Source organism: Pogoniulus pusillus, chromosome 7, assembly GCF_015220805.1.
Source record: "Pogoniulus pusillus isolate bPogPus1 chromosome 7, bPogPus1.pri, whole genome shotgun sequence".
Taxonomy (NCBI): Eukaryota; Metazoa; Chordata; class Aves; order Piciformes; family Lybiidae; genus Pogoniulus; species Pogoniulus pusillus.
In genome coordinates, this window is record NC_087270.1 from 16,023,469 (window position 1) to 16,033,788 (window position 10,320).

The following is a 10,320-nucleotide window of genomic DNA, read 5'->3' on the forward strand; positions in this document are numbered from 1 at the left end:
ACTCCAGAAACCTTCCACCAAAGCCTGTGTCTATGAGGTTTCACAATTGCTTTGTGCAGCCACAATGCTCACTTGACATGGATGAACATTTGGGTGTTAAGGTGGCTGGATGCCAATGCCAAACTTTCTCAGCTCTTCAAGCCTCAGCAGAGTTGTATCATCCCAGTTTCCCAGTGAGGACCACAGGTCACACTGTCACTTCCTAGGCTTGTTTTCATATGCAAGGAGGCAGCCCAAATGTAAAAGATTTTTCTGGATTCAGGATCATGTTCCCCATCTTCATTACAAGTTCATCATTATCTGCTCTAAAGCTTTGTTTGTATTTCACTGCCTTTGTGCTCATTCCATGAAACACTAATGAGATGTCACCACAGATGAGGTGGGCCCTAACTTTCTCCTCCTAGGAACATCCACCTCCACAGCACACCACTCACAATTGTCTTAGAAAGACCAATTAATCAGAAATTGAAAAAAAAAAATCACATTTAAACAACTGGGGTTTTTACCTTCACCTGTGAGAAGTGCCCACCAGTGGTTCACTCCAAGAAAGCCCTGCCAACAGTCCTGATCCAAAGACCATTAGAGATTATAGGTCTTTCTGCTAGTTCCAAGAGAGCTTCAATCACACCATTACTAAACTCAGTGAAAAAATAAAACTCAGGGCTTTACAATGCTGTATAAAGGAGGAAAGCAAGGACCCTTGTGCTGTCCCTAAGAACCACAATTCACAGGGCCCTACAGGTTTCTTCACAGTGGCACTCATCATAGTCAGTCTTGGATTATCATCCAGAGTCCTCTGAGCACTTAAACCAATGATGGATTTCCATTCATGCTTGCAAAAGATGGCTGAACATTTATTAACTCTCTCACTTGCTATGACCCCCCCTTAAAAAAAGTGCTTGCAAAAAAAAACCCATAACAATAGTTGGGAGAATAGATTGTTTTCATCTGGCAGATGTGTAAAAACCCCACATCTCTAATTTGTATATAGCCCTGTGTAGATGGTATTTCATAATTAAAGATCTTTAAGTATTTTTTTTGACATCCAGGAAATTATTACTCTCATTGTTGTTAGGACCCTGAATTCCTTGTCAGAGTCATGCTAGAACCTGTACATATCTGTAACATGACAAAGGGAGAAGGCAGCACCTGCTCTAAAGATGTAATTTTAGCATGCTGTAAGAGACAAAGAAGGGCAGATAAACCATCTAGGAAGGTTTAGGTAAAGGTGGAAAAATGTAAAGGTGAAAAAACCACAACCCTGTTGTGCTATAATAAGTTCAGCTTCAGTTTGTGCTATTATAGGATTTCAATTTTTTTCAGATTATGCAATCTGATTTAATAATCAGTCGTTCAATACCACTATTGTTCTTCCTCATCTCTCCCCAAAGAGCTGATGGAGGTAAAAGTATTCATACCCTGGTGGGAAGCAGTGCTTTCACCTCCAAAAGTTAAGACTCACCCAAGGGATCATCAATCAGCAACTCACTCTAAAATTCTCTTTAAAATGTTTTACTAGCTCACTTTACTTGGCACTTTTATCACTATTTATATCTCTAAAGCAGTGATATAATTAGTAAAGCTATTAATGTTTCTTGTGTTTAGCCTTACAAAAGCTACAAATATCTATAAATCTGGCTTATAAGCAAAATAAATAATGACAATAATTCTGTCAAGCATCAATATAATTTGGTGGACAGCATTGTGTAAACCAAGCAAATATCTGAACCATTAATGAGCTTAATCTGTGACATTTAACTGCCCCTTCAGTAAATTGTTCTACAGGCCAGAGAGGAGTGTCCAGGTTAGTTACTTTACAGACTTCCCTCCTTTGCCAACATTTTCTTTCCCACAAAAGTGACTGGTCTGATTTATACAATTCTGCCTTGCACTCTCCTACAACTTGAGTCAAAAATTCTTATGACATGTGTGGCAAAGGATGCTTTTTTTCCATCCTAGCAGAACTTTGATTTTTGAGGGATGCTGATGTTCTGCGTCAGGTTCGTTTGGAGAGGAAAAAAATGAAACAAAACAAAAAACCTGCCACCAGAAAAAGCTCACCTTTCCTTTTTTTTCCTTACAGTAGTCACTTTTTAGTGGTAAGGGCATTCACTTAGGACACGATAAAGTCAGTTTTAAGTCTCTGCTCTGCATGGTTCAAACCAGTAACAGGAATCTAGGTCCTAGCATCTTTGCCTTAGGGTTAGGTTCTCTCATTCAAGCCCAAATTTATGCCTCAGGCAGGAGAAACTTTTCATCTCTAAAACATCAAACCGGGATGTTGCAGAGTCTTGCTTTTTGTCATATTGCCTGATACAGGGATTTTTGTGAAACTCTTGAACACCTCAAGCCTTCAAGACTTTGAACCATGACATGGGCCACTCTTTATTCTGCTAACACTTGATTTTCTTTAAAATTGAGTGGGTTTCCACATATGTGTGAAAAGCAACAGAAAGCATAGACGATGCTTTGGCAAAATAACAGAAGTTTTTGTTCTCCACTGCTATTTACCCCATGGAAAGATTTTCACCTCTTCAACAAGGTACACAGACATGACCCAAATTTTTAGAAACCAAGTGAGGCTGACTTTCAGTAGGACAGGAGAATACTATAAATGTCAATCTAAATATAAACCCACTGTCCACAGTATTACCATTTTCAATAAGAAAACAAATGTCTACACTCATGAGCCCTGAGTAATAGGTCTTTTAAGTAAAAGTATTAGAAAAATATATCAGCTATAAGATATAATACTGGCAACTACTACCACAGGATAGGCATTTTTAACTTTCACTCTAAAATGACTGGATGATAAGAGAGTACAATATATATTTTGAATTCAGGGTGAGAAGATCTTTTTAATATAAGTGTTTTATGATGTAGCCATACATCATTTCTAACTAAAATGCTAAACACAACAAAATCTTTTTCTGAAACATAGATAATGATGGATATTTGTTATTCCATTTCACTCTATAAGATAATTTTTCAAACCAAACTTTTATTTTATTGATGGCATAAGAAGCCATCTTCTTTCATATCTGAGACAGTTTCATGAAAACTGTGAGCTACAAATCAAGTGTCGTTACCTAGAAAGAATTTTTGGATATGTGATCTTTCATTGGGATAGTCCCACATGATGTGATTAAAGGCGATTAAAAGAACCAGGTATGTTTTGATGAGTGCTTTGGCACTTGAAAACCCCTCTGATCTCAGAGCAGGAGTTTTGAGGATATAATAATAATGGGGATCTTGGAAGACGGGAGGTGGAAAAGCAGAAGGGAACTAAATCCAATAATGTTTGTACTGTCACAAAGCCAAGAAGGTTTGGGATACGATTTAATCCTAGGGAGCAGACCTACCCAATACTCGAAGGCAAGAGATAAATATATGCAGTAAAACAGAAGCATATCTGCAAAGTGAAATCCCTTGCCCTTCCCCAGGCAATTTTTTTTTTTTGCTCAACTCCAGAACTCACCAGCAATTTGGCTGTGTGTGCTGAACAAGAATCCCAACAAATTGCCTGCTTCCTCCTCTTTATAGTCTTGGTGAAACATGACGTCTGAGAAATTGTCTGTGCTTTCTGTTTCTCTCCTTGTCTGCTTTTGTGTGTGCTACCAAAGCAGACTGTGTCGACTGTGTCAACACCTATATGGATGCAAAATATTTTAAGAACTGGCTACAGTAAAAAACATGAAACATCTTTTTAGTACATGGTCCAAACAAAGGGATAAAGGGGAAAGGACATTTCCCACCACTCCACTAACAAATTGTGTCAGTGTGAAGGCTTAGTCAATCTCAGAGATTACTGACCATCACAATTTGTAGGGTTGGGGAGGAGTAGTTGTGTTCTGTGCTACACTGCCTCTGTCCTCACATTTCCAGCTACTGTACCACTTCTCTGTTGATAGAGATCTTTCCTGACATTCACAAGGTCTGCACAGCATTTGACAAACAATTTAAAAAACAAACAAACAAAACCAAGCCAAAAATAACTGAAACTTAAGGACTGAGGTTTTTTTTTTAAAGGCCGTTCCTGAAGTAGCTGATATTAGAACAGTGATGCGAGGTTGTATAGATTTTAACACACCTATGTATTTCAAGAGGACCTGAATTAAAACCTCAGCTTTTCACATAGGCTGTAATTCAGTTTTCTCATTAAGTACCCGACATATACCAACTGATGATCTGGTTTATAGCAGGAAAATTCAGACAAGAGCATCATCTTGCCCTGTTACTCACTGGATCTGCCTGCTCAGGGAAAATCCACCCAAGCCAAACTACTTCAGGCAACTGCCTCTGTTTCGTTTGCAGCCATGCCAGAGCTGTGGTGCTCATCCCACCAAGACTTTCCTATCCAAACATAATATTCACATCACTACATTACAGGCATGCCCCAAGCTATGGATCAGGGAGATCAAGAATTGCTATCTTCCCTGATCATTCCTAATTATTGTGCACTTCATAATAATGTAAATAACACATTGCTTTTTTCATGTCAAACTGTGCAGCATGTGCCAAGTGAGACAAACTCTTTGCAGCAAAACCTCTGCCAAACAGTACTTTGGCAGTGGGCTGTCTCAAATGCCAGAAGACTAAAGATCAGTCAAAAGGAGGGCTGCTTCTATGACCCATCGATAAAAAACAATTTCAGTAAATTAATAATTTTAGAGGATGCAACTGAAATTTGAGGAACATGGAAGAGCCAAGAGAGAGCAACATCTTCCCTTCTCCACTGGAGACCTACCATCAGCCTCAGACTCCTTTAAATTAATCCACTGCTACAACATGCATCTGCACAGGGATTACACTACTCTGAAGCCTACTATGCTGAAGATTTACTCTTGAGTGATAGATATGAACCAAAGAAAGTTTATTACGAGAATTGTGTGAGTTCCACCACCACAGTCAGAGGCTCTATCCCCTATTTTATGCCATTAAAAATAGTTGGATAGGGAACACTGGAGTAGATGACTGTGACATACCTACAACAGAGACTCAAGGGCTGCTTTTATAGCAGTTTAATTTAAAAAAAAAAAAAAACCACCAAACACCACACAAAACCAAAAAACACAAAACCAAAAGCACCCACCCACAAATAGGCTTGCACTTGTTTTTCTTTCAAGTTCTTTCACTAACTGCTTTGTCTACATACCTCCTGAAAATTTTGGCTATGGTGCATAATCAGAACAACAGTTCAGAAGAATTCAACAATCCTGGACACAATTAATCAGGACTATTTTAGATACCTCTTGGGTTGTTGCCGATTTAAGAAGGACTGACTGGTGAGAAGAGGATTCTGGTAAAAGAATCATCTCTGTTGAGTTAGGGAGACCTTTGTAATTATTTAATTTTTAGCTCAAAATCATGGTTTGGAAAGGCTGTTTTGGAGAACAGACAGACAGATAGTCCTTCCCTCTACTGCTTGGCACACCCTTTTATGATTCTTAGCTTAACAAAGTAGTCCATATTGTTATTTACACACAGGCAAAACCAAACTGTACACAGCTGGCCTCAGAATTCAGTCAGAGCAGGAATAAGAACAATCTGATGGAAAAGTGAATCACATACATCAGTGTGAATTTCCCCATAATCCTAGATGAAAAACCCCATGACATCCACAAGGGAACATCTGAACACAGCAACAAAATCAAACACACCCAAAACAACACCCCAAACAAACAAAAAACCCCAAACCAACGAACAAAAAAAACCACAAAAAAAAAACAACAACCAAACACCCAACATGCAAACAACACCAAATACACACAAAACCCTCAAAAAACTCAATTTAAACCAAAATGCATCAGAGCTGTAAGAGTCCAGATTTTGAACACGTTTTCATTATTCATTGGCTCAGGTTTCTTCTTTATGTTACACAGAAAGCAAAAGATTAAACCAATGACAATGGGAGCAAAGACTGGAGGGTGGATGCTTTGGACAGGCTGACCCCACAGAGTTGGGAAGAGGGCACTTTGACTGTGCTTGGGAAGTAGTTTCAGCACACTCAGAACTTCACAGCACAAGGGTACAGCAGCTCAACTAATTGGGGAAGATAAAAGGCAGATTTTTATGAAACAGACACCATCATTATCAGAAATGAAGGATAAAAACTTGAGCAGCTGCTTCTCATTTTATCACTGGGATGTCTCAGAAGGAGAAAAGAATTATAGAAGTTTTTAATAGTTCCATTTAACCACAAGAAAACTATGTTAATGTAACCTTAAAACTTGTGAAATCAAGACAATTCAGAGTTCAGGCCTCACCTTCTTCCCTAACTCACCCATAGCACTCAAGACCACGTTGCAGGTGGGAACATTGCCTGCTTTAGGATAGTGCCATTTATTCAGGTAGAATATACCTCTGACTTGTAACATCACCAGCAACACCCAGTACAGCCCCACATATCTAGGAAAAATGCAGCTCTTAGAGATGCACATAAAATGCTCTTCTGCTGTCTATGTTTTTTCTTCTTGTTTTTTGCTTTGTTTCTTATAATGAAAATAGAAAAGCAATAAGCAGTTTTTTTGCAAAGTAATCCAACACAAAACTTCCCTCTCCAAAGCACAGTCAAGGACAGCTTACAGCAGCACTGACAGAGCACCCCAGACAAACACTGTCTGAACTTCCCAATTCCTCCAATTAAAGCAGAAGCCAGGTTGATTTCATAAACCACTTTTTTTTCCAAAAAGCATAAGAACTGTCCCCAAAACCTGCCAAGCTATGCTAGAGCCCGCACAGGCAGTGCAAAACAGGCACTTTTAAGAGCCCTGAAAGTCTGAGTTTCTAATGAAAATACTGACAGACTCTTAACCATGCAGCAGCGTGAACAGGCGCCACCACAATAAACATTTAAGCCTGCTTTTCTCAGAAAAGCTTGGCCCAACAGCACAGGAGAAGTAAACAGGGTCGGTAACTTAATGACCTTTGAGCATTAGCAGATGGCCTTTTTATGAGCACAGATTAGCAGAACATGAGAGTTTTTGATGGCCACTAACAGGTGCCAAGGCTGCTTTTCCTTCTCTATATACCAGTAAAGCATCAATCCACTTCAAATGGATTCTCTGCTCCTGCCCTCTCCTTTATTTCTGTTTACACCCCAGCATAATCTATGACACAGTAACATATGTCCAGCACCAACCTGAAAATGCTGCAGGTTGCCGAAACCAAACAAGAGCATCTGACCTTTAAGAAAGGGCATCATCAGGTGGGTCATATCACATATGAGGTGCAGCAGGTTCAAGGCTAACAATCAAAATGGTTGTCTCTCTCTGGTATAAGAGATCAATAGGAAACCCCATCAGGTTTTAAAGCTGTTTTAAAGCAGGATGGAGTCCAGGCAAAGACAAAGCAGACGTTGCCTTTCTCTTATTTATAATACCACTGTACTTGCCCCTGATAACCTTTCTGACCTCTTCCCAGCCTACCTCTCCTCCCATCAGGTCCTGTCATAATGACCCTATCCTTGTCTCTGTCCTGTTAAAAACACCCTGGTGTCTTTATCAGCCAGGGCAGAAGTAAAAGCCCAGACCACACCTCAGCAAATATTCCTTATCCCGGCCTGGGAACAACTCTGAAACACACCAAGACTCAGAGCAATTACCAAATTGGCTCCTCTACATTTATCTCTGTGGGTGGGTAGAGAAAATCCCTTGCAATTAATCTCAGATGCTGCCTGATTAAGCACAACTCAGGGGTTATGAGCCTTTCAGAGCCCAGCAAGCTGACTCCAAGGCTGAGGCTGCAGCAACCGGGCTGCGACAGACCCTGTCCTGACCCGACCTCAGGCATGGGAGGTGTCGCAAATGTTGGAGTGCTGGTGGGCACAGAGAAGGAAAATGAGTGTCGAGGGGAAAAATCTAAGAGCAGAGCTGAGAAGCAGATTACGGTGCCCTCGAGAGAGACATTATGGCATTAACCCTCAGGAAAACATACCCTCACTGCAGCAGCTCCCTGAGGCACCCACGGAGCCTGTGCTGTAGAGCCTGCGCTGTCTGGGCCTGCGTTCCCTGTCCTCTTGCTTCTCCTGCCGCCCTCTCCTGGGCCTCCGTCCCTGCCCTGGGTCTACAAGTGCTGCAGCCACCTCGCTGGCCCCTGCTCCGTGGGTGTCAAGCTGATCAGGCTCTGTCTTCTCTCAGCCTCAGTCTCTGGCCCTTTGCTCCCACTGTCAGACTCTCTCTCTGGGTTTCTATTCTCTGGTCACCCCACTAACGGGGCCTCTGCTCTCTCAGTCTCCCACTACCACATTCCCGCTCACTGGGCCTTTACTACTGGCAATCCACCATCTTCATCTCCCACTCACCTGCCTCCTACACCCAGATCCTCCTGTTCTCTGCAACCACGTCACCTCGATGCCCTGTTCTTTCAGCCCCCACTCTGTGTCTCCACTGTCTTGTCTTCCTGATCAACTGCTTGGCCTTCCATGACTGAGTCTCTGCTCTCCTAGCCCCTCGCTATTGAACGCCTGCTCGCTCACTCTGGGCCCCTCATTCTCTGGGCCTCCCACTCTTGAGAGATAAAATTCACCAATATCTTATTTTCAACAGAGAAAAATACCATGGTACAAACTCCAGATGAAACCATAGAAGGGCCTATTAGTAACGGGAGGTTGCAGTGCCAATCTTCCAACCTTCAGGTCTGAGTCAGGCTACAGTGAACATATTATGGCTGGGATTTGGGCCTAAACGTGAGGGAAAGAGACTGGAAAAGTCAGGGGGAAATCTCTTGATAAAACAATTAAAATTTGCTGCATGAGGGAATCACGTTCAGATCTGTACTTCATATGAGGTACTGCAGAAAGTGGTGTGTTAAACTGTCCACTGTATGGGAAATGCTGCAGAAGAGGATGCGTGGAGGTGAAGTGCAGGGAAACAGAACTCAATTACCAGCAGTGCTGGCTCTTGGGTCCTCCTGGCACCAACTGCTGGAGTTGCTTCTCGGTGTGGGTGGACTCAGCCTACACATCAGCGTGAGGCCAACTACAGTGGTGTTAGGAAGAAGAAATACACAGTTGCCATCTTTTGAGTGCAGGACACCAACCAGAGGAGGGGGAGAAGAAATGTCAAAGACTGTGTGGGATGCTCTGGGAAGTGGAGAAGCTCTCAGCAGAGCTGATGTAGCCCCTTATTCGTATGTACAGGTGTTTAAATAAAATGAGAACATTTATCATCACCTATGGCAACCCTCATTTGAAAATTAGGCCAATGACAAGTGTGCCCCTATACTGGACCGCAAGGTACCTTTTGTTTGTACTGAGGACTCCTTTTGGGCAATCCATCCTGAAATGCCATTTGGATTATGCAGCACTTCATAGGAAAACACAATTTCTTGATGACATCTTGCAGAGGTTCAGGATCTGCACGAGAAGAGGGTTAAATGTATAAACCTGAGGAAGGTTAAATGTATAACCAGAGCTTCAAAGTAACTTTGAAAAGAGTGTATTGCTGTGCAAATCCTAAATGAACTGGGACTTTACAGTAAGGGCAAGATGTGCAAAAAGACATGACAGCTTGGCAACACCAAGCTTCAGAAGAAACAGGAGTACTACCTTGAAGAAACACTAGACCTAACAGGAAGCACTGATGCCCGTGGACCATCTCAAAGAGAAAATTAAATCAGTATCTTCAAAGTTTATTGTCAAAACAAGGACCTACACCTTGCAACCAATAAGACAAGCTCAGACAGGGTGCCCAGGAAGGGGACACAGGGAAGAACTCTGCTGAGTCCCACAAAAGAAGCTCCTTGAAAATGCATTACATGGGAGGACTCAGCATTTCATTGGCTTCCAGCATGAAAAGGGAGAAAGTTCTCAGAAGTGGGTGTTCTTCCTAGGACCTCAGGCCAGAGAAGGAGCACAGACAGGCAGCCAAATTTGCGGACAAGACACAACCAGAACTCATTAAGTCACCGCTGTAATGCTGGTGGTGCCTCCAGGGAGACCACACAGCAGTACAGAGCACCCTGTAGACTAACTGAATGCAGTTAATTATTAAGTGGTTTGAGATACATTTGAATTTCTTTATTGTGCTCATGTTGTTTATTCTGGGCTGAGGAAATGGTAACTTGCAGGAACTTTGAGAAAATCCATTTGGAAAGGACTCTTCTGTCACTAGGGGTTGGAGTGACACATGGTTAAGCCACCCCATTCCCCTCCAATCCCCTCCAGTATTTGCAAGCATCAGGTGACAAACTGACTCTGGTGCAGGCTCTTGAAAAAGGACATCACAAAATAAATGAGACCTGTTCCCTCTTTTGATGGGAAATAGATTTCTGCTACAATCTACAACATTTTGAAAAATAATCTTTTTTGTTAATGAAAGC

The 10,320-nt window shown here is 41.8% G+C and overlaps 1 long non-coding RNA gene across 1 annotated transcript in view; it reads right to left on the reverse strand.

Moving 5' to 3' along the window:
* Nucleotides 1–9,351, reverse strand: part of LOC135176749 (uncharacterized) — a 30,594-nt gene extending 21,243 nt beyond the window's left edge. Inside the window, exon 1 of the long non-coding RNA XR_010302809.1 lies at nucleotides 9,240–9,351. This is a non-coding gene — a long non-coding RNA (uncharacterized LOC135176749). The remainder of the gene's footprint in view (nucleotides 1–9,239) is intronic.
* Between the last annotated feature and the right edge of the window lie 969 nt (nucleotides 9,352–10,320).